The 27,381-nt window shown below is 43.6% G+C and overlaps 1 long non-coding RNA gene across 16 annotated transcripts in view; it reads left to right on the forward strand.

Annotated features, from left to right (window-relative positions):
- Positions 1-27,381, forward strand: part of LOC307181276 — a 2,057,065-nt gene that overhangs the window by 443,129 nt on the left and 1,586,555 nt on the right. Inside the window, exon 5 of one of the 16 annotated variants that reach the window (XR_013826313.1) lies at positions 1,685-1,770. The exons of the other annotated variants lie outside the window; for them this stretch is intronic. This is a non-coding gene — a long non-coding RNA (uncharacterized lncRNA). The remainder of the gene's footprint in view (positions 1-1,684; positions 1,771-27,381) is intronic. 16 annotated transcript variants of the gene reach the window in all.

Genomic DNA, 27,381 nt, shown 5'->3' on the forward strand with positions numbered 1-27,381 from the left:
TTTGAGACCCTGTTCTGTTCTGTAATTCAGTTCCTGTGTAGCCAAGTTTACATTCCGTGTATTACTGATATCTTATGATGTTTCTATTTCTGTGTGACTTATTTCAGTTAGAATCATCATACCTGAATCCACTCATTGTGCTGCTAAGGGCCTGATGACACAGATTTCATTGCTGAGTGATATTGCTTTGTAAGTAAATACCACAACTTCTTTATCCATTTTTCACTTTCTGCGATGTTGAACTTGTACTGTAAACGAGGTTCTTGTAAACAGAGCCGTTCCAAACTTTGGGGTGGCTGTGTCTTTTTGATTTTAATTTCCCTAAGCTATAGGACCATAAGTGGAAGTGCCCTAGGTTCTGTTGCTTTGTTTTTTAGATGTTTCAGGAAACACCATACACTTCTCCCGAGTGTCTGTTGGCAATTTACATCCCGCCCATCAGCATAACAAGGCTCCCAGTTCTCAATGGCCTGTTGCCTTTCTGGATTTTACACTTTTTTCAGATGGCCCTTTTGACCGGGGAGAAGTGAGACTTCATTGTAGTGCAGATTTCCTTTGCAAGCTTGCTTGGTTGGCCAAAAAGGGCGTATGCGTTTTTTCCTGAATATATTCAGGAAAAAACGCATACGCCCTTTTTGGCCAAGTGCATCATTGTGGACGTTCTGCCTCTTTTCCTATGCTTTCAATGCAATTCCAGTCTACCTCCTGAAATCGGTTTCCTGCAATTCTGCCCCGCTTTCAAGTCCTCTTGGCAGCCTTACTTCAGTCTATTTTTGGACGATAGCTGTCATTTATAACTCTGCAGGTTTGTGAATTACAGTGCCCCTGAGCTCCTTTCTTCAACTTGCTTTCTTGTGACCTGGCCGCAACACCGCAGGATGGCTTCAGGCCCTAATATGGTTCCGGCACGGCACGCTGAGCCTTTGGTTAATTCCTCTTCCTGGTGGGAAATGAGAGTTACATTTGCCCGTGCATACACCTCCAGCTAGTCTCTCATTGGTTCTCGCTATTCCTGTTCATCTTCCGCAGAAATTGCAAACTGGGCCAAACAGGAGGTTAAAGGCGCTGACTCTCCAAGTGGGGAGAGTGTTAGTAAAGCGTCTGGAATGTTGCACCCGAGTACCAGGGGAGGAAAACTGAGACATATTTGAACACGTCTCCCGTTCACATGGTTGATCATACTTGGGTTCCACATGCATGTTTTAGCTGAAGGAAGAATACCTTAAACCTGGAGAGTTGAGACCCGTGTAATGGGTACCATGCAATATGACTTCAAAGGGTCTTCATTTGCTCACCGAACATCTCCAATCCTATCACTGCTGCGTTTATGCCCCTGTACTCATACTTGATTCTCTTTTGGAGACATAGCAATCCATAGGTTTTACGATACTTACTAGTCAGGTACATTCTTAGGCATTTAATATGCGGTGTTGAGTCCATTTCGTTGAGCAAGGAGTAGCTCTTGTCTATTCCATATTTGACTTAAGGAACTTTATCTGTGCTCATTTCAATCTCTGGTTTTATGCAGCACCCCAACTCACCTTTACCCTTAAGCAAGCATAAGTTGGTTTTCTAAATTTGAGACCCTGTTCTGTTCTGTAATTCAGTTCCTGTGTAGCCAAGTTTACATTCCGTGTATTACTGATATGTTATGATGTTTCTTTTTCTGTGTGACTTATTTCAGTTAGAATCATCATACCTGAATCCACTCATTGTGATGCTAAGGGCCTGATGACAAAGATTTCATTGCTGAGTGATATTGCTTTGTAAGTAAATACCACAACTTCTTTATCCATTTTTAACTTTCTGCGATGTTGAACTTGTACTGTAAACGAGGTTCTTGTAAACAGAGGCGTCCCAAACTTTGGGGTGGCTGTGTCTTTTTGATTTTAATTTCCCTAAGCTATAGAACCATAAGTGGCAGTGCCGTAGGCTCTGTTGCTTTGTTTTTTAGATGTTTCAGGAAACACCATACACTTCTCCCGAGTGTCTGTTGGCAATTTACATCCCGCCCATCAGCATAACAAGGCTCCCAGTTCTCCATGGCCTGTCCTGCCTTTCTGGATTTTACACTTTTTTCAGATGGCCCTTTTGACCGGGGGGAAGTGAGACTTCATTGTAGTGCAGATTTCCTTTGCAAGCTTGCTTGGTTGGCCAAAAAGTGCGTATGCGTTTTTTCCTGAATATATTCAGGAAAAAACGCATACGCCCTTTTTGGCCAAGTGCATCATTGTGGACGTTCTGCCTCTTTTCCTATGCTTTCAATGCAATTCCAGTCTACCTCCTGAAATCGGTTTCCTGCAATTCTGCCCCGCTTTCAAGTCCTCTTGGCAGCCTTACTTCAGTCTATTTTTGGACGATAGCTGTCATTTATAACTCTGCAGGTTTGTGAATTACAGTGCCCCTGAGCTCCTTTCTTCAACTTGCTTTCTTGTGACCTGGCCGCAACACCGCAGGATGGCTTCAGGCCCTAATCTGGTTCCGGCACGGCACGCTGAGCCTTTGGTTATTTCCTCTTCCTGGTGGGAAATGAGAGTTAAATTTGCCCGTCCAGACACCTCCAGCTAGTCTCTCATTGGTTCTCGCTATTCCTGTTCATCTTCCGCAGAAATTGCAAACTGGGCCAAACAGGAGGTTAAAGGCGCTGACTCTCCAAGTGGGGAGAGTGTTAGTAAAGCATCTGGAATGTTGCACCCGAGTACCAGGGTACGAAAACTGAGACATATTTGAACACGTCTCCCGATCACATGGTTGATCATACTCTGGGTTCCACATGCATGTTTTAGGTGAAGGAAGAATACCTTAAACCTGGGTAGTTGAGACCCGTGGAATGGGTACCATGCAATATGACTTCAAAGGGTCTTCATTTGCTCACCGAACCTCTCCAATCCTATCACTGCTGCGTTTATGCCCCTGTACACATGCTTGATTCTCTTTCTGAGACATAGCAATCCATAGGTTTTAAGATACTTACTAGTCAGGTACATTCTTAGGCGTTTAATATGCGGTGTTGAGTCCATTTCGTTGAGCAAGGAGTAGCTCTTGTCTATTCCATATTTGACTTAAGGAACTTTATCTGTGCTCATTTCAATCTCTGGTTTTATGCAGCACCCCAACTCACCTTTACCCTTAAGCAAGCATAAGTTGGTTTTCTAAATTTGAGACCCTGTTCTGTTCTGTAATTCAGTTCCTGTGTAGCCAAGTTTACATTCCGTGTATTAGTGATATCTTATGATGTTTCTTTTTCTGTGTGACTTATTTCAGTTAGAATCATCATACCTGAATTCACTCATTGTGCTGCTAAGGGCCTGATGACACAGATTTCATTGCTGAGTGATATTGCTTTGTAAGTAAATACCACAACTTCTTTATCCATTTTTCACTTTCTGCGATGTTGAACTTGTACTGTAAACGAGGTTCTTGTAAACAGAGCCGTTCCAAACTTTGGGGTGGCTGTGTCATTTTGATTTTAATTTCCCTAAGCTATAGGGCCATAAGTGGAAGTGCCCTAGGTTCTGTTGCTTTGTTTTTTAGATGTTTCAGGAAACACCATACACTTCTCCCGAGTGGTTGTTGGCAATTTACATCCCTCCCATCAGCATAACAAGGCTCCCAGTTCTCCATGGCCTGTCCTGCCTTTCTCGATTTTACACTTTTTTCAGATGGCCCTTTTGACCGGGGGGAAGTGAGACTTCATTGTAGTGCAGATTTCCTTTGCAAGCTTGCTTGGTTGGCCAAAAAGGGCGTATGCGTTTTTTCCTGAATATATTCAGGAAGAAACGCATACGCCCTTTTTGGCCAAGTGCATCATTGTGGACGTTCTGCCTCTTCTCCTATGCTTTCAATGCAATTCCAGTCTACCTCCTGAAATCGGTTTCCTGCAATTCTGCCCCGCTTTCAAGTCCTCTTGGCAGCCTTACTTCAGTCTATTTTTGGACGATAGCTGTCATTTATAACTCTGCAGGTTTGTGAATTACAGTGCCCCTGAGCTCCTTTCTTCAACTTGCTTTCTTGTGACCTGGCCGCAACACCGCAGGATGGCTTCAGGTCCTAATCTGGTTCCGGCACGGCACGCTGAGCCTTTGGTTATTTCCTCTTCCTGGTGGGAAATGAGAGTTAAATTTGCCCGTCCAGACACCTCCAGCTAGTCTCTCATTGGTTCTCGCTATTCCTGTTCATCTTCCGCAGTAATTGCAAACTGGGCCAAACAGGCGGTTAAAGGCGCTGACTCTCCAAGTGGGGAGAGTGTTAGTAAAGCGTCTGGAATGTTGCACCCGAGTACCAGGGGATGAAAACTGACACATATTTGAACACGTCTCCCATTCACATGGTTGATCATACTTGGGTTGCACATGCATGTTTTAGCTGAAGGAAGAATACCTTAAACCTGGAGAGTTAAGACCCGTGTAATGGGTACCATGCAATATGACTTCAAAGGGTCTTCATTTGCTCACCGAACCTCTCCAATCCTATCACTGCTGCGTTTATGCCCCTGTACACATGCTTGATTCTCTTTCGGAGACATAGCAATCCATAGGTTTTAAGATACTTACTAGTCAGGTACATTCTTAGGCGTTTAATATGGGGTGTTGAGTCCATTTCGTTGAGCAAGGAGTAGCTCTTGTCTATTCCATATTTGACTTAAGGAACTTTATCTGTGCTCATTTCAATCTCTGGTTTTATGCAGCACCCCAACTCACCTTTACCCTTAAGCAAGCATAAGTTGGTTTTCTAAATTTGAGACCCTGTTCTGTTCTGTAATTCAGTTCCTGTGTAGCCAAGTTTACATTCCGTGTATTACTGATATCTTATGATGTTTCTATTTCTGTGTGACTTACTTCAGTTAGAATCATCATACCTGAATCCACTCATTGTGCTGCTAAGGGCCTGATGACACAGATTTCATTGCTGAGTGATATTGCTTTGTAAGTAAATACCACAACTTCTTTATCCATTTTTCACTTTCTGCGATGTTGAACTTGTACTGTAAACGAGGTTCTTGTAAACAGAGCCGTTCCAAACTTTCGGGTGGCTGTGTCTTTTTGATTTTAATTTCCCTAAGCTATAGGACCATAAGTGGAAGTGCCCTAGGCTCTGTTGCTTTGTTTTTTAGTTGTTTCAGGAAACACCATACACTTCTCCCAAGTGTCTGTTGGCAATTTACATCCCACCCATCAGCATAACAAGGCTCCCAGTTCTCAATGGCCTGTTGCCTTTCTGGATTTTACACTTTTTTCAGATGACCCTTTTGACCGGGGGGAAGTGAGACTTCATTGTAGTGCAGATTTCATTTGCAAGCTTGGTTGGTTGGCCAAAAAGGGCGTATGCGTTTTTTCCTGAATATATTCAGGAAAAAACGCATACGCCGTTTTTGGCCAAGTGCATCATTGTGGACGTTCTGCCTCTTTTCCTATGCTTTCAATGCAATTCCAGTCTACCTCCTGAAATCGGTTTCCTGCAATTCTGCCCCGCTTTCAAGTCCTCTTGGCAGCCTTACTTCAGTCTATTTTTGGACGATAGCTGTCATTTATAACTCTGCAGGTTTGTGAATTACAGTGCCCCTGAGCTCCTTTCTTCAACTCGCTTTCTTTTGAGCTGGCCGCAACACCGCAGGATGGCTTCAGGCCCTAATCTGGTCCCGGTACGGCACGCTGAGCCTTTGGTTATTTCCTCTTCCTGGTGGGAAATGAGAGTTAAATTTGCCCGTCCAGACACCTCCAGCTAGCCTCTCATTGGTTCTCGCTATTCCTGTTCATCTTCCGCAGAAATTGCAAACTGGGCCAAACAGGAGGTTAAAGGCGCTGACTCTCCAAGTGTGGAGAGTGTTAGTAAAGCGTCTGGAATGTTGCACCCGAGTACCAGGGGAGGAAAACTGAGACGTATTTGAACACGTCTCCCGATCACATGGTTGATCATACTCTAGGTTCCACATGCATGTTTTAGCTGAAGGAAGAATACCTTAAACCTGGGTAGTTGAAACCCGTGGAATGGGTACCATGCAATATGACTTCAAAGGGTCTTCATTTGCTCACCGAACCTCTCCAATCCTATCACTGCTGCGTTTATGCCCCTGTACACATGCTTGATTCTCTTTCGGAGACATAGCAATCCATAGGTTTTAAGATACTTACTAGTCAGGAACATTCTTAGGCGTTTAATATGGGGTGATGAGTCCATTTCATTGAGCATGGAGTAGCTCTTGTCTATTCCATATTTGGCTTAAGGAACTTTATCTGTGCTCATTTCAATCTCTGGTTTTATGCAGCACCCCAACTCACCTTTACCCTTAAGCAAGAATAAGTTGGTTTTCTAAATTTGAGACCCTGTTCTGTTCTGTAATTCAGTTCCTGTGTAGCCAAGTTTACATTCCGTGTATTACTGATATCTTATGATGTTTCTTTTTCTGTGTGACTTATTTCAGTTAGAATCATCATACCTGAATCCACTCACTGTGCTGCTAAGGGCCTGATGACACAGATTTCATTGCTGAGTGATATTGCTTTGTAAGTAAATACCACAACTACTTTATCCATTTTTCACTTTCTGCGATGTTGAACTTGTACTGTAAACGAGGTTCTTGTAAACAGAGCCGTTCCAAACTTTGGGGTGGCTGTGTCTTTTTGATTTTAATTTCCCTAAGCTATAGGACCATAAGTGGAAGTGCCCTAGGTTCTGTTGCTTTGTTTTTTAGATGTTTTAGGAAACACCATACACTTCTCCCAAGTGGTTGTTGGCAATTTACATCCCGCCCATCAGCATAACAAGGCTCCCAGTTCTCCATGGCCTGTCCTGCCTTTCTGGATTTTACACTTTTTTCAGATGGCCCTTTTGACCGGGGGGAAGTGAGACTTCATTGTAGTGCAGATTTCCTTTGCAAGCTTGCTTGGTTGGCCAAAAAGTGTGTATGCGTTTTTTCCTGAATATATTCAGGAAAAAACGCATACGCCCTTTTTGGCCAAGTGCATCATTGTGGACGTTCTGCCTCTTTTCCTATGCTTTCAATGCAATTCCAGTCTACCTCCTGAAATCGGTTTCCTGCAATTCTGCCCCGCTTTCAAGTCCTCTTGGCAGCCTTACTTCAGTCTATTTTTGGACGATACCTGTCATTTATAACTCTGCAGGTTTGTGAATTACAGTGCCCCTGAGCTCCTTTCTTCAACTCGCTTTCTTGTGACCTGGCCGCAACACCGCAGGATGGCTTCAGGCCCTAATCTGGTTCCGGCACGGCACGCTGAGCCTTTGGTTAATTCCTCTTCCTGGTGGGAAATGAGAGTTAAATTTGCCCGTCCAGACACCTCCAGCTAGTCTCTCATTGGTTCTCGCTATTCCTGTTCATCTTCCGCAGAAATTGCAAACTGGGCCAAACAGGAGGTTAAAGGGACTGACTCTCCAGGTCGGGAGAGTGTTAGTAAAGCATCTGGAATGTTGCACCCGAGTACCAGGGGAGGAAAACTGAGACATATTTGAACACGTCTCCTGATCACATGGTTGATCATACTCTAGGTTCCACATGCATGTTTTAGCTGAAGGAAGAATACCTTAAACCTGGGTAGTTGAAACCCGTGGAATGGGTACCATGCAATATGACTTCAAAGGGTCTTCATTTGCTCACCGAACCTCTCCAATCCTATCACTGCTGCGTTTATGCCCCTGTACACATGCTTGATTCTCTTTCGGAGACATAGCAATCCATAGGTTTTAAGATACTTACTAGTCAGGAACATTCTTAGGCGTTTAATATGGGGTGATGAGTCCATTTCATTGAGCATGGAGTAGCTCTTGTCTATTCCATATTTGGCTTAAGGAACTTTATCTGTGCTCATTTCAATCTCTGGTTTTATGCAGCACCCCAACTCACCTTTACCCTTAAGCAAGCATAAGTTGGTTTTCTAAATTTGAGACCCTGTTCTGTTCTGTAATTCAGTTCCTGTGTAGCCAAGTTTACATTCCGTGTATTACTGATATCTTATGATGTTTCTTTTTCTGTGTGACTTATTTCAGTTAGAATCATCATACCTGAATCCACTCACTGTGCTGCTAAGGGCCTGATGACACAGATTTCATTGCTGAGTGATATTGCTTTGTAAGTAAATACCACAACTACTTTATCCATTTTTCACTTTCTGCGATGTTGAACTTGTACTGTAAACGAGGTTCTTGTAAACAGAGCCGTTCCAAACTTTGGGGTGGCTGTGTCTTTTTGATTTTAATTTCCCTAAGCTATAGGACCATAAGTGGCAGTGCCCTAGGCTCTGTTGCTTTGTTTTTTAGATGTTTCAGGAAACACCATACACTTCTCCCGAGTGGTTGTTGGCAATTTACATCCCGCCCATCAGCATAACAAGGCTCCCAGTTCTCCATGGCCTGTCCTGCCTTTCTGGATTTTACACTTTTTTCAGATGGCCCTTTTGACCGGGGGGAAGTGAGACTTCATTGTAGTGCAGATTTCCTTTGCAAGCTTGCTTGGTTGGCCAAAAAGGGCGTATGCGTTTTTTCCTGAATATATTCAGGAAAAAACGCATACGCCCTTTTTGGCCAAGTGCATCATTGTGGACGTTCTGCCTCTTTTCCTATGCTTTCAATGCAATTCCAGTCTACCTCCTGAAATCGGTTTCCTGCAATTCTGCCCCGCTTTCAAGTCCTCTTGGCAGCCTTACTTCAGTCTATTTTTGGACGATAGCTGTCATTTATAACTCTGCAGGTTTGTGAATTACAGTGCCCCTGAGCTCCTTTCTTCAACTCGCCTTCTTTTGAGCTGGCCGCAACACCGCAGGATGGCTTCAGGCCCTAATCTGGTTCCGGTACGGCACGCTGAGCCTTTGGTTATTTCCTCTTCCTGGTGGGAAATGAGAGTTAAATTTGCCCGTCCAGACACCTCCAGCTAGCCTCTCATTGGTTCTCGCTATTCCTGTTCATCTTCCGCAGAAATTGCAAACTGGGCCAAAAAGGAGGTTAAAGGCGCTGACTCTCCAAGTGGGGAGAGTGTTAGTAAAGCATCTGGAATGTTGCACCCGAGTACCAGGGGAGGAAAACTGAGACATATTTGAACACGTCTCCCGTTCACATGGTTGATCATACTTGGGTTCCACATGCATGTTTTAGCTGAAGGAAGAATACCTTAAACCTGGAGAGTTGAGACCCGTGTAATGGGTACCATGCAATATGACTTCAAAGGGTCTCTACCTAGTCAGGTACATTCTTAGGCGTTTAATATGGGGTGTTGAGTCCATTTCGTTGAGCAAGGAGTAGCTCTTGTCTATTCCATATTTGGCTTAAGGAACTTTATCTGTGCTCATTTCAATCTCTGGTTTTATGCAGCACCCCAACTCACCTTTACTCTTAAGCAAGAATAAGTTGGTTTTCTAAATTTGAGACACTGTTCTGTTCTGTAATTCAGTTCCTGTGTAGCCAAGTTTACATTCCGTGTATTACTGATATCTTATGATGTTTGTTTTTCTGTGTGACTTATTTCAGTTAGAATCATCATACCTGAATCCACTCATTGTGCTGCTAAGGGCCTGATGACACAGATTTCATTGCTGAGTGATATTGCTTTGTAAGTAAATACCACAACTTCTTTATCCATTTTTCACTTTCTGCGATGTTGAACTTGTACTGTAAACGAGGTTCTTGTAAACAGAGGCGTCCCAAACTTTGGGGTGGCTGTGTCTTTTTGATTTTAATTTCCCTAAGCTATAGGACCATAAGTGGAAGTGCCCTAGGTTCTGTTGCTTTGTTTTTTAGATGTTTCAGGAAACACCATACACTTCTCCCGAGTGGTTGTTGGCAATTTACATCCCGCCCATCAGCATAACAAGGCTCCCAGTTCTCCATGGCCTGTCCTGCCTTTCTGGATTTTACACTTTTTTCAGATGGCCCTTTTGACCGGGGGGAAGTGAGACTTCATTGTAGTGCAGATTTCCTTTGCAAGCTTGCTTCGTTGGCCAAAAAGGGCGTATGCGTTTTTTCCTGAATATATTCAGGAAAAAACGCATACGCCCTTTTTGGCCAAGTGCATCATTGTGGACGTTCTGCCTCTTTTCCTATGCTTTCAATGCAATTCCAGTCTACCTCCTGAAATCGGTTTCCTGCAATTCTGCCCCGCTTTCAAGTCCTCTTGGCAGCCTTACTTCAGTCTATTTTTGGACGATAGCTGTCATTTATAACTCTGCAGGTTTGTGAATTACAGTGCCCCTGAGCTCCTTTCTTCAACTCGCTTTCTTTTGAGCTGGCCGCAACACCGCAGGATGGCTTCAGGCCCTAATCTGGTTCCGGTACGGCACGCTGAGCCTTTGGTTATTTCCTCTTCCTGGTGGGAAATGAGAGTTAAATTTGCCCGTCCAGACACCTCCAGCTAGTCTCTCATTGGTTCTCGCTATTCCTGTTCATCTTCCGCAGAAATTGCAAACTGGGCCAAACAGGAGGTTAAAGGTGCTGACTCTCCAAGTGGGGAGAGTGTTAGTAAAGCGTCTGGAATGTTGCACCCGAGTACCAGGGGAGGAAAACTGAGACATATTTGAACACGTCTCCCGTTCACATGGTTGATCATATTTGGGTTCCACATGCATGTTTTAGCTGAAGGAAGAATACCTTAAACCTGGAGAGTTGAGACCCGTGTAATGGGTACCATGCAATATGACTTCAAAGGGTGTTCATTTGCTCACCGAACCTCTCCAATCCTATCACTGCTGCGTTTATGCCCCTGTACACATGCTTGATTCTCTTTCAGAGACATAGCAATCCATAGGTTTTACGATACTTACTAGTCAGGTACATTCTTAGGCGTTTAATATGCGGTGTTGAGTCCATTTCGTTGAGCAAGGAGTAGCTCTTGTCTATTCCATATTTGACTTAAGGAACTTTATCTGTGCTCATTTCAATCTCTTGTTTTATGCAGCACCCCAACTCACCTTTACCCTTAAGCAAGCATAAGTTGGTTTTCTAAATTTGAGACCCTGTTCTGTTCTGTAATTCAGTTCCTGTGTAGCCAAGTTTACATTCCGTGTATTACTGATATCTTATGATGTTTCTTTTTCTGTGTGACTTATTTCAGTTAGAATCATCATACCTGAATCCACTCATTGTGATGCTAAGGGCCTGATGACATAGATTTCATTGCTGAGTGATATTGCTTTGTAAGTAAATACCACAACTTCTTTATCCATTTTTCACTTTCTGCAATGTTGAACTTGTACTGTAAATGAGGTTCTTGTAAACAGAGGCATCCCAAACTTTGGGGTGGCTGTGTCTTTTTGATTTTAATTTCCCTAAGCTATAGGACCATAAGTGGCAGTGCCCTAGGCTCTGTTGCTTTGTTTTTTAGATGTTTCAGGAAACACCATACACTTCTCCCGAGTGTCTGTTGGCAATTTACATCCCGCCCATCAGCATAACAAGGCTCCCAGTTCTCCATGGCCTGTCCTGCCTTTCTGTATTTTACACTTTATTCAGATGGCCCTTTTGACCGGGGGGAAGTGAGACTTCATTGTAGTGCAGATTTCCTTTGCAAGCTTGCTTGGTTGGCCAAAAAGGGCGTATGCGTTTTTTCCTGAATATTTTCAGGAAAAAACGCATACGCCCTTTTTGGCCAAGTGCATCATTGTGGACGTTCTGCCTCTTTTCCTATGCTTTCAATGCAATTCCAGTCTACCTCCTGAAATCGGTTTCCTGCAATTCTGCCCCGCTTTCAAGTCCTCTTGGCAGCCTTACTTCAGTCTATTTTTGGACGATAGCTGTCATTTATAACTCTGCAGGTTTGTGAATTACAGTGCCCCTGAGCTCCTTTCTTCAACTCGCTTTCTTGTGACCTGGCCGCAACACCACAGGATGGCTTCAGGCCTTAATCTGGTTCCGGGCCGGCATGCTGAGCCTTTGGTTAATTCCTCTTCCTGGTGGGAAATGAGAGTTAAATTTGCCCGTCCAGACACCTCCAGCTAGCCTCTCATTGGTTCTCGCTATTCCTGTTCATCTTCCACAGAAATTGCAAACTGGGCCAAACAGGAGGTTAAAGGGACTGACTCTCCAAGTGGGGAGAGTGTTAGTAAAGCGTCTGGAATGTTGCACCCGAGTACCAGGGGAGGAAAACTGAGACATATTTGAACACGTCTCCTAATCACATGGTTGATCATACTCTAGGTTCCACATGCATGTTTTAGCTGAAGGAAGAATACCTTAAACCTGGGTAGTTGAAACCCGTGGAATGGGTACCATGCAATATGACTTCAAAGGGTCTTCATTTGATCACCGAACCTCTCCAATCCTATCACTGCTGCGTTTATGCCCCTGTACACATGCTTGATTCTCTTTCGGAGACATAGCAATCCATAGGTTTTAAGATACTTACAAGTCAGGTACATTCTTAGGCGTTTAATATGCGGTGTTGAGTCCATTTCGTTGAGCAAGGAGTAGCTCTTGTCTATTCCATATTTGGCTTAAGGAACTTTATCTGTGCTCATTTCAATCTCTCATTTTATGCAGCACCCCAACTCACCTTTACCCTTAAGCAAGAATAAGTTGGTTTTTTAAATTTGAGACCCTGTTCTGTTCTGTAATTCAGTTCCTGTGTAGCCAAGTTTACATTCTGTGTATTACTGATATCTTATGATGTTTCTTTTTCTGTGTGACTTATTTCAGTTAGAATCATCATACCTGAATCCACTCATTGTGCTGCTAAGGGCCTGATGACACAGATTTCATTGCTGTGTGATATTGCTTTGTAAGTAAATACCACAACTTCTTTATCCATTTTTCACTTTCTGCGATGTTGAACTTGTACTGTAAACGAGGTTCTTGTAAACAGAGCCATTCCAAACTTTGGGGTGGCTGTGTCTTTTTGATTTTAATTTCCCTAAGCTATAGGACCATAAGTGGAAGTGGCCTAGGTTCTGTTGCTTTGTTTTTTAGATGTTTCAGGAAACACCATACACTTCTCCCGAGTGGTTGTTGGCAATTTACATCCCGCCCATCAGCATAACAAGGCTCCCAGTTCTCCATGGCCTGTCCTGCCTTTCTGGATTTTACACTTTTTTCAGATGGCCCTTTTGACCGGGGGGAAGTGAGACTTCATTGTAGTGCAGATTTCCTTTGCAAGCTTGCTTGGTTGGCCAAAAAGGGCGTATGCGTTTTTTCCTGAATATATTCAGGAAAAAACGCATACGCCCTTTTTGGCCAAGTGCATCATTGTGGACGTTCTGCCTCTTTTCCTATGCTTTCAATGCAATTCCAGTCTACCTCCTGAAATCGGTTTCCTGCAATTCTGCCCCGCTTTCAAGTCCTCTTGGCAGCCTTACTTCAGTTTATTTTTGGACGATAGCTGTCATTTATAACTCTGCAGGTTTGTGAATTACAGTGCCCCTGAGCTCCTTTCTTCAACTCGCTTTCTTGTGACCTGGCTGCAACACCGCAGGATGGCTTCAGGCCCTAATCTGGTTCCGGCACGGCACGCTGAGCCTTTGGTTAATTCCTCTTCCTGTTGGGAAATGAGAGTTAAATTTGCCCGTCCAGACACCTCCAGCTAGTCTCTCATTGGTTCTCGCTATTCCTGTTCATCTTCCGCAGAAATTGCAAACTGGGCCAAACAGTAGGTTAAAGGGACTGACTCTCCAGGTCGGGAGAGTGTTAGTAAAGCGTCTGGAATGTTGCACCCGAGTACCAGGGGAGGAAAACTGAGACATATTTGAACACGTCTCCCGATCACATGGTTGATCATACTCTAGGTTCCACATGCATGTTTTAGCTGAAGGAAGAATACCTTAAACCTGGGTAGTTGAAACCCGTGGAATGGGTACCATGCAATATGACTTCAAAGGGTCTTCATTTGCTCACCGAACCTCTCCAATCCTATCACTGCTGCGTTTATGCCCCTGTACACATGCTTGATTCTCTTTCGGAGACATAGCAATCCATAGGTTTTAAGATACTTACTAGTCAGGAACATTCTTAGGCGTTTAATATGGGGTGATGAGTCCATTTCATTGAGCATGGAGTAGCTCTTGTCTATTCCATATTTGGCTTAAGGAACTTTATCTGTGCTCATTTCAATCTCTGGTTTTATGCAGCACCCCAACTCACCTTTACCCTTAAGCAAGAATAAGTTGGTTTTCTAAATTTGAGACCCTGTTCTGTTCTGTAATTCAGTTCCTGTGTAGCCAAGTTTACATTCCGTGTATTACTGATATGTTATGATGTTTCTTTTTCTGTGTGACTTATTTCAGTTAGAATCATCATACCTGAATCCACTCACTGTGCTGCTAAGGGCCTGATGACACAGATTTCATTGCTGAGTGATATTGCTTTGTAAGTAAATACCACAACTACTTTATCCATTTTTCACTTTCTGCGATGTTGAACTTGTACTGTAAACGAGGTTCTTGTAAACAGAGCCGTTCCAAACTTTGGGGTGGCTGTGTCTTTTTGATTTTAATTTCCCTAAGCTATAGGACCATAAGTGGAAGTGCCCTAGGTTCTGTTGCTTTGTTTTTTAGATGTTTCAGGAAACACCATACACTTCTCCCGAGTGGTTGTTGGCAATTTACATCCCGCCCATCAGCATAACAAGGCTCCCAGTTCTCCATGGCCTGTCCTGCCTTTCTGGATTTTACACTTTTTTCAGATGGCCCTTTTGACCGGGGGGAAGTGAGACTTCATTGTAGTGCAGATTTTCTTTGCAAGCTTGCTTTGTTGGCCAAAAAGGGCGTATGCGTTTTTTCCTGAATATATTCAGGAAAAAACGCATACGCCCTTTTTGGCCAAGTGCATCATTGTGGACGTTCTGCCTCTTTTCCTATGCTTTCAATGCAATTCCAGTCTACCTCCTGAAATCGGTTTCCTGCAATTCTGCCCCGCTTTCAAGTCCTCTTGGCAGCCTTACTTCAGTCTATTTTTGGACGATAGCTGTCATTTATAACTCTGCAGGTTTGTGAATTACAGTGCCCCTGAGCTCCTTTCTTCAACTTGCTTTCTTGTGACCTGGCCGCAACACCGCAGGATGGCTTCAGGCCCTAATCTGGTTCCGGCACGGCACGCTGAGCCTTTGGTTATTTCCTTTTCCTGGTGGGAAATGAGAGTTAAATTTGCCCGTCCAGACACCTCCAGCTAGTCTCTCATTGGTTCTCACTATTCCTGTTCATCTTCCGCAGAAATTGCAAACTGGGCCAAACAGGAGGTTAAAGGCGCTGACTCTCCAAGTGGGGAGAGTGTTAGTAAAGCGTCTGGAATGTTGCACCCGAGTACCAGGGGAGGAAAACTGAGACATATTTGAACACGTCTCCCGTTCACATGGTTGATCATACTTGGGTTCCACATGCATGTTTTAGCTGAAGGAAGAATACCTTAAACCTGGAGAGTTAAGACCCGTGTAATGGGTACCATGCAATATGACTTCAAAGGGTCTTCATTTGCTCACCAAACCTCTCCAATCCTATCACTGCTGCGTTTATGCCCCTGTACACATGCTTGATTCTCTTTCGGAGACATAGCAATCCATAGGTTTTAAGATACTTACTAGTCAGGTACATTCTTAGGCGTTTAATATGCGGTGTTGAGTCCATTTCGTTGAGCAAGGAGTAGCTCTTGTCTATTCCATATTTGGTTAAGGAACTTTATCTGTGCTCATTTCAATCTCTGGTTTATGCAGCACCCCAACTCACCTTTACCCTTAAGCAAGCATAAGTTGTTTTTCTAAATTTGAGACCCTGTTCTGTTCTGTAATTCAGTTCCTGTGTAGCCAAGTTTACATTCCGTGTATTACTGATATCTTATGATGTTTCTTTTTCTGTGTGACTTATTTCAGTTAGAATCATCATACCTGAATCCACTCATTGTGCTGCTAAGGACCTGATGACATAGATTTCATTGCTGAGTGATATTGCTTTGTAAGTGAATACCACAACTTCTTTATCCATTTTTCACTTTCTGCGATGTTGAACTTGTACTGTAAACGAGGTTCTTGTAAACAGAGCCGTTCCAAACTTTCGGGTGGCTGTGTCTTTTTGATTTTAATTTCCCTAAGCTATAGGACCATAAGTGGAAGTGCCCTAGGCTCTGTTGCTTTGTTTTTTAAATGTTTCAGGAAACACCATACACTTCTCCCAAGTGTCTGTTGGCAATTTACATCCCGCCCATCAGCATAACAAGGCTCCCAGTTCTCAATGGCCTGTTGCCTTTCTGGATTTTACACTTTTTTCAGATGGCCCTTTTGACCGGGGGGAAGTGAGACTTCATTGTAGTGCAGATTTCCTTTGCAAGCTTGCTTGGTTGGCCAAAAAGTGCGTATGCGTTTTTTCCTGAATATATTCAGGAAAAAACGCATACGCCTTTTTTGGCCAAGTGCATCATTGTGGACGTTCTGCCTCTTTTCCTATGCTTTCAATGCAATTCCAGTCTACCTCCTGAAATCGGTTTCCTGCAATTCTGACCCGCTTTCAAGTCCTCTTGGCAGCCTTACTTCAGTGTATTTTTGGACGATAGCTGTCATCTATAACTCTGCAGGTTTGTGAATTACAGTGCCCCTGAGCTCCTTTCTTCAACTCGCTTTCTTGTGACCTGGCCGCAACACCGCAAGATGGCTTCAGGCCCTAATCTGGTTCCGGCCCGGCATGCTGAGCCTTTGGTTAATTCCTCTTCCTGGTGGGAAATGAGAGTTAAATTTGCCCGTCCAGACACCTCCAGCTAGCCTCTCATTCGTTCTCGCTATTCCTGTTCATCTTCCGCAGAAATTGCAAACTGGGCCAAACAGGAGGTTAAAGGGACTGACTCTCCAAGTGGGGGAGAGTGTTAGTAAAGCGTCTGGAATGTTGCACCCGAGTACCAGGGGAGGAAAACTGAGACATATTTGAACACGTCTCCCGATCACATGGTTGATCATACTCTAGGTTCCACATGCATGTTTTAGCTGAAGGAAGAATACCTTAAACCTGGGTAGTTGAAACCCGTGGAATGGGTACCATGCAATATGACTTCAAAGGGTCTTCATTTGCTCACCGAACCTCTGCAATCCTATCACTGCTGCGTTTATGCCCCTGTACACATGCTTGATTCTCTTTCGGAGACATAGCAATCCATAGGTTTTAATATACTTACAAGTCAGGTACATTCTTAGGCGTTTAATATGGGGTGTTGAGTCCATTTCGTTGAGCAAGGAGTAGCTCTTGTCTATTCCATATTTGGCTTAAGGAACTTTATCTGTGCTCATTTCAATCTCTGGTTTTATGCAGCACCCCAACTCACCTTTCCCCTTAAGCAAGCATAAGTTGGTTTTCTAAATTTGAGACCCTGTTCTGTTCTGTAATTCAGTTCCTGTGTAGCCAAGTTTACATTCCGTGTATTACTGATATCTTATGATGTTTCTTTTTCTGTGTGACTTACTTCAGTTAGAATCATCATACCTGAATCCACTCATTGTGCTGCTAAGGGCCTGATGACACAGATTTCATTGCTGAGTGATATTGCTTTGTAAGTAAATACCACAACTTCTTTATCCATTTTTCACTTTCTGCGATGTTGAACTTGTACTGTAAATGAGGTTCTTGTAAACAGAGCCGTTCCAAACTTTGGGGTGGCTGTGTCTTTTTGATTTTAATTTCCCTAAGCTATAGGACCATAAGTGGAAGTGCCCTAGGTTCTGTTGCTTTGTTTTTTAGATGTTTTAGGAAACACCATACACTTCTCCCGAGTGGTTGTTGGCAATTTACATCCCGCCCATCAGCATAACAAGGCTCCCAGTTCTCCATGGCCTGTCCTGCCTTTCTGGATTTTACACTTTTTTCAGATGGCCCTTTTGACCGGGGGGAAGTGAGACTTCATTGTAGTGCAGATTTCCTTTGCAAGCTTGCTTGGTTGGCCAAAAAGGGCGTATGCGTTTTTTCCTGAATATATTCAGGAAAAAACGCATACGCCCTTTTTGGCCAAGTGCATCATTGTGGACGTTCTGCCTCTTTTCCTATGCTTTCAATGCAATTCCAGTCTACCTCCTGAAATCGGTTTCCTGCAATTCTGCCCCGCTTTCAAGTCCTCTTGGCAGCCTTACTTCAGTCTATTTTTGGACGATAGCTGTCATTTATAACTCTGCAGGTTTGTGAATTACAGTGCCCCTGAGCTCCTTTCTTCAACTCGCTTTCTTGTGACCTGACCGCAACACCGCAGGATGGCTTCAGGCCCTAATCTGGTTCCGGCACGGCACGCTGAGCCTTTGGTTAATTCCTCTTCCTGGTGGGAAATGAGAGTTAAATTTGCCCGTCCAGACACCTCCAGCTAGTCTCTCATTGGTTCTCGCTATTCCTGTTCATCTTCCGCAGAAATTGCAAACTGGGCCAAACAGGAGGTTAAAGGGACTGACTCTCCAGGTCGGGAGAGTGTTAGTAAAGCGTCTGGAATGTTGCACCCGAGTACCAGGGGAGGAAAACTGAGACGTATTTGAACACGTCTCCCGATCACATGGTTGATCATACTCTAGGTTCCACATGCATGTTTTAGCTGAAGGAAGAATACCTTAAACCTGGGTAGTTGAAACCCGTGGAATGGGTACCATGCAATATGACTTCAAAGGGTCTTCATTTGCTCACCGAACCTCTCCAATCCTATCACTGCTGCGTTTATGCCCCTGTACACATGCTTGATTCTCTTTTGGAGACATAGCAATCCATAGGTTTTAAGATACTTACTAGTCAGGAACATTCTTAGGCGTTTAATATGGGGTGATGAGTCCATTTCATTGAGCATGGAGTAGCTCTTGTCTATTCCATATTTGGCTTAAGGAACTTTATCTGTGCTCATTTCAATCTCTGGTTTTATGCAGCACCCCAACTCACCTTTACCCTTAAGCAAGAATAAGTTGGTTTTCTAAATTTGAGACCCTGTTCTGTTCTGTAATTCAGTTCCTGTGTAGCCAAGTTTACATTCCGTGTATTACTGATATCTTATGATGTTTCTTTTTCTGTGTGACTTATTTCAGTTAGAATCATCATACCTGAATCCACTCACTGTGCTGCTAAGGGCCTGATGACACAGATTTCATTGCTGAGTGATATTGCTTTGTAAGTAAATACCACAACTACTTTATCCATTTTTCACTTTCTGCGATGTTGAACTTGTACTGTAAACGAGGTTCTTGTAAACAGAGCCGTTCCAAACTTTGGGGTGGCTGTGTCTTTTTGATTTTAATTTCCCTAAGCTATAGGACCATAAGTGGAAGTGCCCTAGGTTCTGTTGCTTTGTTTTTTAGATGTTTCAGGAAACACCATACACTTCTCCCGAGTGGTTGTTGGCAATTTACATCCCGCCCATCAGCATAACAAGGCTCCCAGTTCTCCATGGCCTGTCCTGCCTTTCTGGATTTTACACTTTTTTCAGATGGCCCTTTTGACCGGGGGGAAGTGAGACTTCATTGTAGTGCAGATTTCCTTTGCAAGCTTGCTTGGTTGGCCAAAAAGGGCGTATGCGTTTTTTCCTGAATATATTCAGGAAAAAACGCATACGCCCTTTTTGGCCAAGTGCATCATTGTGGACGTTCTGCCTCTTTTCCTATGCTTTCAATGCAATTCCAGTCTACCTCCTGAAATCGGTTTCCTGCAATTCTGCCCCGCTTTCAAGTCCTCTTGGCAGCCTTACTTCAGTCTATTTTTGGACGATAGCTGTCATTTATAACTCTGCAGGTTTGTGAATTACAGTGCCCCTGAGCTCCTTTCTTCAACTCGCTTTCTTGTGACCTGACCGCAACACCGCAGGATGGCTTCAGGCCCTAATCTGGTTCCGGCACGGCACGCTGAGCCTTTGGTTAATTCCTCTTCCTGGTGGGAAATGAGAGTTAAATTTGCCCGTCCAGACACCTCCAGCTAGTCTCTCATTGGTTCTCGCTATTCCTGTTCATCTTCCGCAGAAATTGCAAACTGGGCCAAACAGGAGGTTAAAGGGACTGACTCTCCAGGTCGGGAGAGTGTTAGTAAAGCGTCTGGAATGTTGCACCCGAGTACCAGGGGAGGAAAACTGAGACATATTTGAACACGTCTCCCGATCACATGGTTGATCATACTCTAGGTTCCACATGCATGTTTTAGCTGAAGGAAGAATACCTTAAACCTGGGTAGTTGAAACCCGTGGAATGGGTACCATGCAATATGACTTCAAAGGGTCTTCATTTGCTCACCGAACCTCTCCAATCCTATCACTGCTGCGTTTATGCCCCTGTACACATGCTTGATTCTCTTTTGGAGACATAGCAATCCATAGGTTTTAAGATACTTACTAGTCAGGAACATTCTTAGGCGTTTAATATGGGGTGATGAGTCCATTTCATTGAGCATGGAGTAGCTCTTGTCTATTCCATATTTGGCTTAAGGAACTTTATCTGTGCTCATTTCAATCTCTGGTTTTATGCAGCACCCCAACTCACCTTTACCCTTAAGCAAGAATAAGTTGGTTTTCTAAATTTGAGACCCTGTTCTGTTCTGTAATTCAGTTCCTGTGTAGCCAAGTTTACATTCCGTGTATTACTGATATCTTATGATGTTTCTTTTTCTGTGTGACTTATTTCAGTTAGAATCATCATACCTGAATCCACTCACTGTGCTGCTAAGGGCCTGATGACACAGATTTCATTGCTGAGTGATATTGCTTTGTAAGTAAATACCACAACTACTTTATCCATTTTTCACTTTCTGCGATGTTGAACTTGTACTGTAAACGAGGTTCTTGTAAACAGAGCCGTTCCAAACTTTGGGGTGGCTGTGTCTTTTTGATTTTAATTTCCCTAAGCTATAGGACCATAAGTGGAAGTGCCCTAGGTTCTGTTGCTTTGTTTTTTAGATGTTTCAGGAAACACCATACACTTCTCCCGAGTGGTTGTTGGCAATTTACATCCCGCCCATCAGCATAACAAGGCTCCCAGTTCTCCATGGCCTGTCCTGCCTTTCTGGATTTTACACTTTTTTCAGATGGCCCTTTTGACCGGGGGGAAGTGAGACTTCATTGTAGTGCAGATTTCCTTTGCAAGCTTGCTTGGTTGGCCAAAAAGGGCGTATGCGTTTTTTCCTGAATATATTCAGGAAAAAACGCATACGCCCTTTTTGGCCAAGTGCATCATTGTGGACGTTCTGCCTCTTTTCCTATGCTTTCAATGCAATTCCAGTCTACCTCCTGAAATCGGTTTCCTGCAATTCTGCCCCGCTTTCAAGTCCTCTTGGCAGCCTTACTTCAGTCTATTTTTGGACGATAGCTGTCATTTATAACTCTGCAGGTTTGTGAATTACAGTGCCCCTGAGCTCCTTTCTTCAACTTGCTTTCTTGTGACCTGGCCGCAACACCACAGGATGGCTTCAGGCCCTAATCTGGTTCCGGCACGGCACGCTGAGCCTTTGGTTATTTCCTTTTCCTGGTGGGAAATGAGAGTTAAATTTGCCCGTCCAGACACCTCCAGCTAGTCTCTCATTGGTTCTCACTATTCCTGTTCATCTTCCGCAGAAATTGCAAACTGGGCCAAACAGGAGGTTAAAGGCGCTGACTCTCCAAGTGGGGAGAGTGTTAGTAAAGCGTCTGGAATGTTGCACCCGAGTACCAGGGGAGGAAAACTGAGACATATTTGAACACGTCTCCCGTTCACATGGTTGATCATACTTGGGTTCCACATGCATGTTTTAGCTGAAGGAAGAATACCTTAAACCTGGAGAGTTAAGACCCGTGTAATGGGTACCATGCAATATGACTTCAAAGGGTCTTCATTTGCTCACCAAACCTCTCCAATCCTATCACTGCTGCGTTTATGCCCCTGTACACATGCTTGATTCTCTTTCGGAGACATAGCAATCCATAGGTTTTAAGATACTTACTAGTCAGGTACATTCTTAGGCGTTTAATATGCGGTGTTGAGTCCATTTCGTTGAGCAAGGAGTAGCTCTTGTCTATTCCATATTTGGCTTAAGGAACTTTATCTGTGCTCATTTCAATCTCTGGTTTTATGCAGCACCCCAACTCACCTTTACCCTTAAGCAAGAATAAGTTGGTTTTCTAAATTTGAGACCCTGTTCTGTTCTGTAATTCAGTTCCTGTGTAGCCAAGTTTACATTCCGTGTATTAGTGATATCTTATGATGTTTCTTTTTCTGTGTGACTTATTTCAGTTAGAATCATCATACCTGAATCCACTCACTGTGCTGCTAAGGGCCTGATGACATAGATTTCATTGCTGAGTGATATTGCTTTGTAAGTAAATACCACAACTACTTTATCCATTTTTCACTTTCTGCGATGTTGAACTTGTACTGTAAACGAGGTTCTTGTAAACAGAGCCGTTCCAAACTTTGGGGTGGCTGTGTCTTTTTGATTTTAATTTCCCTAAGCTATAGGACCATAAGTGGAAGTGCCCTAGGTTCTGTTGCTTTGTTTTTTAGATGTTTCAGGAAACACCATACACTTCTCCCGAGTGGTTGTTGGCAATTTACATCCCGCCCATCAGCATAACAAGGCTCCCAGTTCTCCATGGCCTGTCCTGCCTTTCTGGATTTTACACTTTTTTCAGATGGCCCTTTTGACCGGGGGGAAGTGAGACTTCATTGTAGTGCAGATTTCCTTTGCAAGCTTGCTTGGTTGGCCAAAAAGGGCGTATGCGTTTTTTCCTGAATATATTCAGGAAAAAACGCATACGCCCTTTTTGGCCAAGTGCATCATTGTGGACGTTCTGCCTCTTTTCCTATGCTTTCAATGCAATTCCAGTCTACCTCCTGAAATCGGTTTCCTGCAATTCTGCCCCGCATTCAAGTCCTCTTGGCAGCCTTACTTCAGTCTATTTTTGGACGATAGCTGTCATTTATAACTCTGCAGGTTTGTGAATTACAGTGCCCCTGAGCTCCTTTCTTCAACTTGCTTTCTTGTGACCTGGCCGCAACACCGCAGGATGGCTTCAGGCCCTAATCTGGTTCCGGCACGGCACGCTGAGCCTTTGGTTATTTCCTTTTCCTGGTGGGAAATGAGAGTTAAATTTGCCCGTCCAGACACCTCCAGCTAGTCTCTCATTGGTTCTCACTATTCCTGTTCATCTTCCGCAGAAATTGCAAACTGGGCCAAACAGGAGGTTAAAGGCGCTGACTCTCCAAGTGGGGAGAGTGTTAGTAAAGCGTCTGGAATGTTGCACCCGAGTACCAGGGGAGGAAAACTGAGACATATTTGAACACGTCTCCCGTTCACATGGTTGATCATACTTGGGTTCCACATGCATGTTTTAGCTGAAGGAAGAATACCTTAAACCTGGAGAGTTAAGACCCGTGTAATGGGTACCATGCAATATGACTTCAAAGGGTCTTCATTTGCTCACCAAACCTCTCCAATCCTATCACTGCTGCGTTTATGCCCCTGTACACATGCTTGATTCTCTTTCGGAGACATAGCAATCCATAGGTTTTAAGATACTTACTAGTCAGGTACATTCTTAGGCGTTTAATATGGGGTGTTGAGTCCATTTCGTTGAGCAAGGAGTAGCTCTTGTCTATTCCATATTTGGCTTAAGGAACTTTATCTGTGCTCATTTCAATCTCTGGTTTTATGCAGCACCCCAACTCACCTTTACTCTTAAGCAAGAATAAGTTGGTTTTCTAAATTTGAGACCCTGTTCTGTTCTGTAATTCAGTTCCTGTGTAGCCAAGTTTACATTCTGTGTATTACTGATATCTTATGATGTTTGTTTTTCTGTGTGACTTATTTCAGTTAGAATCATCATACCTGAATCCACTCATTGTGCTGCTAAGGGCCTGATGACACAGATTTCATTGCTGAGTGATATTGCTTTGTAAGTAAATACCACAACTTCTTTATCCATTTTTCACTTTCTGCGATGTTGAACTTGTACTGTAAACGAGGTTCTTGTAAACAGAGCCGTTCCAAACTTTGGGGTGGCTGTGTCTTTTTGATTTTAATTTCCCTAAGCTATAGGACCATAAGTGGAAGTGCCCTAGTTTCTGTTGCTTTGTTTTTTAGATGTTTCAGGAAACACCATACACTTCTCCCGAGTGGTTGTTGGCAATTTACATCCCGCCCATCAGCATAACAAGGCTCCCAGTTCTCCATGGCCTGTCCTGCCTTTCTGGATTTTACACTTTTTTCAGATGGCCCTTTTGACCGGGGGGAAGTGAGACTTCATTGTAGTGCAGATTTCCTTTGCAAGCTTGCTTGGTTGGCCAAAAAGGGCGTATGCGTTTTTTCCTGAATATATTCAGGAAAAAACGCATACGCCCTTTTTGGCCAAGTGCATCATTGTGGACGTTCTGCCTCTTTTCCTATGCTTTCAATGCAATTCCAGTCTACCTCCTGAAATCGGTTTCCTGCAATTCTGCCCCGCTTTCAAGTCCTCTTGGCAGCCTTACTTCAGTCTATTTTTGGATGATAGCTGTCATTTATAACTCTGCAGGTTTGTGAATTACAGTGCCCCTGAGCTCCTTTCTTCAACTCGGTTTCTTTTGAGCTGGCCACAACACCGCAGGATGGCTTCAGGCCCTAATCTGGTTCCGGTACGGCACGCTGAGCCTTTGGTTATTTCCTCTTCCTGTTGGGAAATGAGAGTTAAATTTGCCCGTCCAGACACCTCCAGCTAGCCTCTCATTGGTTCTCGCTATTCCTGTTCATCTTCCGCAGAAATTGCAAACTGTGCCAGACAGGAGGTTAAAGACGCTGACTCTCCAAGTGGGGAGAGTGTTAGTAAAGCGTCTGGAATGTTGCACCTGAGTACCAGGGGAGGAAAACTGAGACATATTTGAACACGTCTCCCGATCACATGGTTGATCATACTCTGGGTTCCACATGCATATTTTAGCTGAAGGAAGAATACCTAAAACCTGGGTAGTTGAAACCCGTGTAATGGGTACCATGCAATATGACTTCAAAGGGTCTTCATTTGCTCACCGAACCTCTCCAATCCTATCACTGCTGCGTTTATGCCCCTGTACACATGCTTGATTCTCTTTCGGAGACATAGCAATCCATAGGTTTTAAGATACTTACTAGTCAGGTACATTCTTAGGCGTTTAATATGCGGTGTTGAGTCCATTTCGTTGAGCAAGGAGTAGCTCTTGTCTATTCCATATTTGGCTTAAGGAACTTTATCTGTGCTCATTTCAATCTCTGGTTTTATGCAGCACCCCAACTCACCTTTACCCTTAAGCAAGCATAAGTTGGTTTTCTAAATTTGAGACCCTGTTCTGTTCTGTAATTCAGTTCCTGTGTAGCCAAGTTTACATTCCGTGTATTACTGATATCTTATGATATTTCTTTTTCTGTGTGACTTATTTCAGTTAGAATCATCATACCTGAATCCACTCATTTTGATGCTAAGGGCCTGATGACATAGATTTCATTGCTGAGTGATATTGCTTTGTAAGTAAATACCACAACTTCTTTATCCATTTTTCACTTTCTGCGATGTTGAACTTGTACTGTAAACGAGGTTCTTGTAAACAGAGGCGTCCCAAACTTTGGGGTGGCTGTGTCTTTTTGATTTTAATTTCCCTAAGCTATAGAACCATAAGTGGAAGTACACTAGGCTCTGTTGCTTTGTTTTTTAGATGTTTCAGGAAACACCATACACTTCTCCCGAGTGTCTGTTGGCAATTTACATCCCGCCCATCAGCATAACAAGGCTCCCAGTTCTCAATGGCCTGTTGCCTTTCTGGATTTTACACTTTTTTCAGATGGCCCTTTTGACCGGGGAGAAGTGAGACTTCATTGTAGTGCAGATTTCCTTTGCAAGCTTGCTTGGTTGGCCAAAAAGGGCGTATGCGTTTTTTCCTGAATATATTCAGGAAAAAACGCATACGCCCTTTTTGGCCAAGTGCATCATTGTGGACGTTCTGCCTCTTTTCCTATGCTTTCAATGCAATTCCAGTCTACCTCCTGAAATCGGTTTCCTGCAATTCTGCCCCGCTTTCAAGTCCTCTTGGCAGCCTTACTTCAGTCTATTTTTGGACGATAGCTGTCATTTATAACTCTGCAGGTTTGTGATTTACAGTGCCCCTGAGCTCCTTTCTTCAACTTGCTTTCTTGTGACCTGGCCGCAACACCGCAGGATGGCTTCAGGCCCTAATCTGGTTCCGGCACGGCACGCTGAGCCTTTGGTTATTTCCTCTTCCTGGTGGGAAATGAGAGTTAAATTTGCCCGTCCAGACACCTCCAGCTAGTCTCTCATTGGTTCTCGCTATTCCTGTTCATCTTCCGCAGAAATTGCAAACTGGGCCAAACAGGAGGTTAAAGGCGCTGACTCTCCAAGTGGGGAGAGTGTTAGTAAAGCGTCTGGAATGTTGCACCCGAGTACCAGGGGAGGAAAACTGAGACATATTTGAACACGTCTCCCGTTCACATGGTTGATCATACTTGGGTTCCACATGCATGTTTTAGCTGAAGGAAGAATACCTTAAACCTGGAGAGTTAAGACCCGTGTAATGGTTACCATGCATTATGACTTCAAAGGGTCTTCATTTGCTCACCGAACCTCTCCAATCCTATCACTGCTGCGTTTATGTCCCTGTACTCATGCTTGATTCTCTTTCGGAGACATAGCAATCCATAGGTTTTACGATACTTACTAGTCAGGTACATTCTTAGGCATTTAATATGCGGTGTTGAGTCCATTTCGTTGAGCAAGGAGTAGCTCTTGTCTATTCCATATTTGACTTAAGGAACTTTATCTGTGCTCATTTCAATCTCTGGTTTTATGCAGCACCCCAACTCACCTTTACCCTTAAGCAAGCATAAGTTGGTTTTCTAAATTTGAGACCCTGTTCTGTTCTGTAATTCAGTTCCTGTGTAGCCAAGTTTACATTCCGTGTATTACTGATATGTTATGATGTTTCTTTTTCTGTGTGACTTATTTCAGTTAGAATCATCATACCTGAATCCACTCATTGTGCTGCTAAGGGCCTGATGACACAGATTTCATTGCTGAGTGATATTGCTTTGTAAGTAAATACCACAACTTCTTTATCCATTTTTCACTTTCTGCGATGTTGAACTTGTACTGTAAACGAGGTTCTTGTAAACAGAGCCGTTCCAAACTTTGGGGTGGCTGTGTCTTTTTGATTTTAATTTCCCTAAGCTATAGGACCATAAGTGGAAGTGCCCTAGGTTCTGTTGCTTTGTTTTTTAGATGTTTCAAGAAACACCATACACTTCTCCCGAGTGTCTGTTGGCAATTTACATCCCGCCCATCAGCATAACAAGGCTCCCAGTTCTCAATGGCCTGTTGCCTTTCTGGATTTTACACTTTTTTCAGATGGCCCTTTTGACCGGGGAGAAGTGAGACTTCATTGTAGTGCAGATTTCCTTTGCAAGCTTGCTTGGTTGGCCAAAAAGGGCGTATGCGTTTTTTCCTGAATATATTCAGGAAAAAACGCATACGCCCTTTTTGGCCAAG

Source organism: Stenella coeruleoalba (assembly GCF_951394435.1).
Source record: "Stenella coeruleoalba genome assembly, contig: scaffold_52, whole genome shotgun sequence".
In the NCBI taxonomy this organism is placed as follows: Eukaryota; Metazoa; Chordata; class Mammalia; order Artiodactyla; family Delphinidae; genus Stenella; species Stenella coeruleoalba.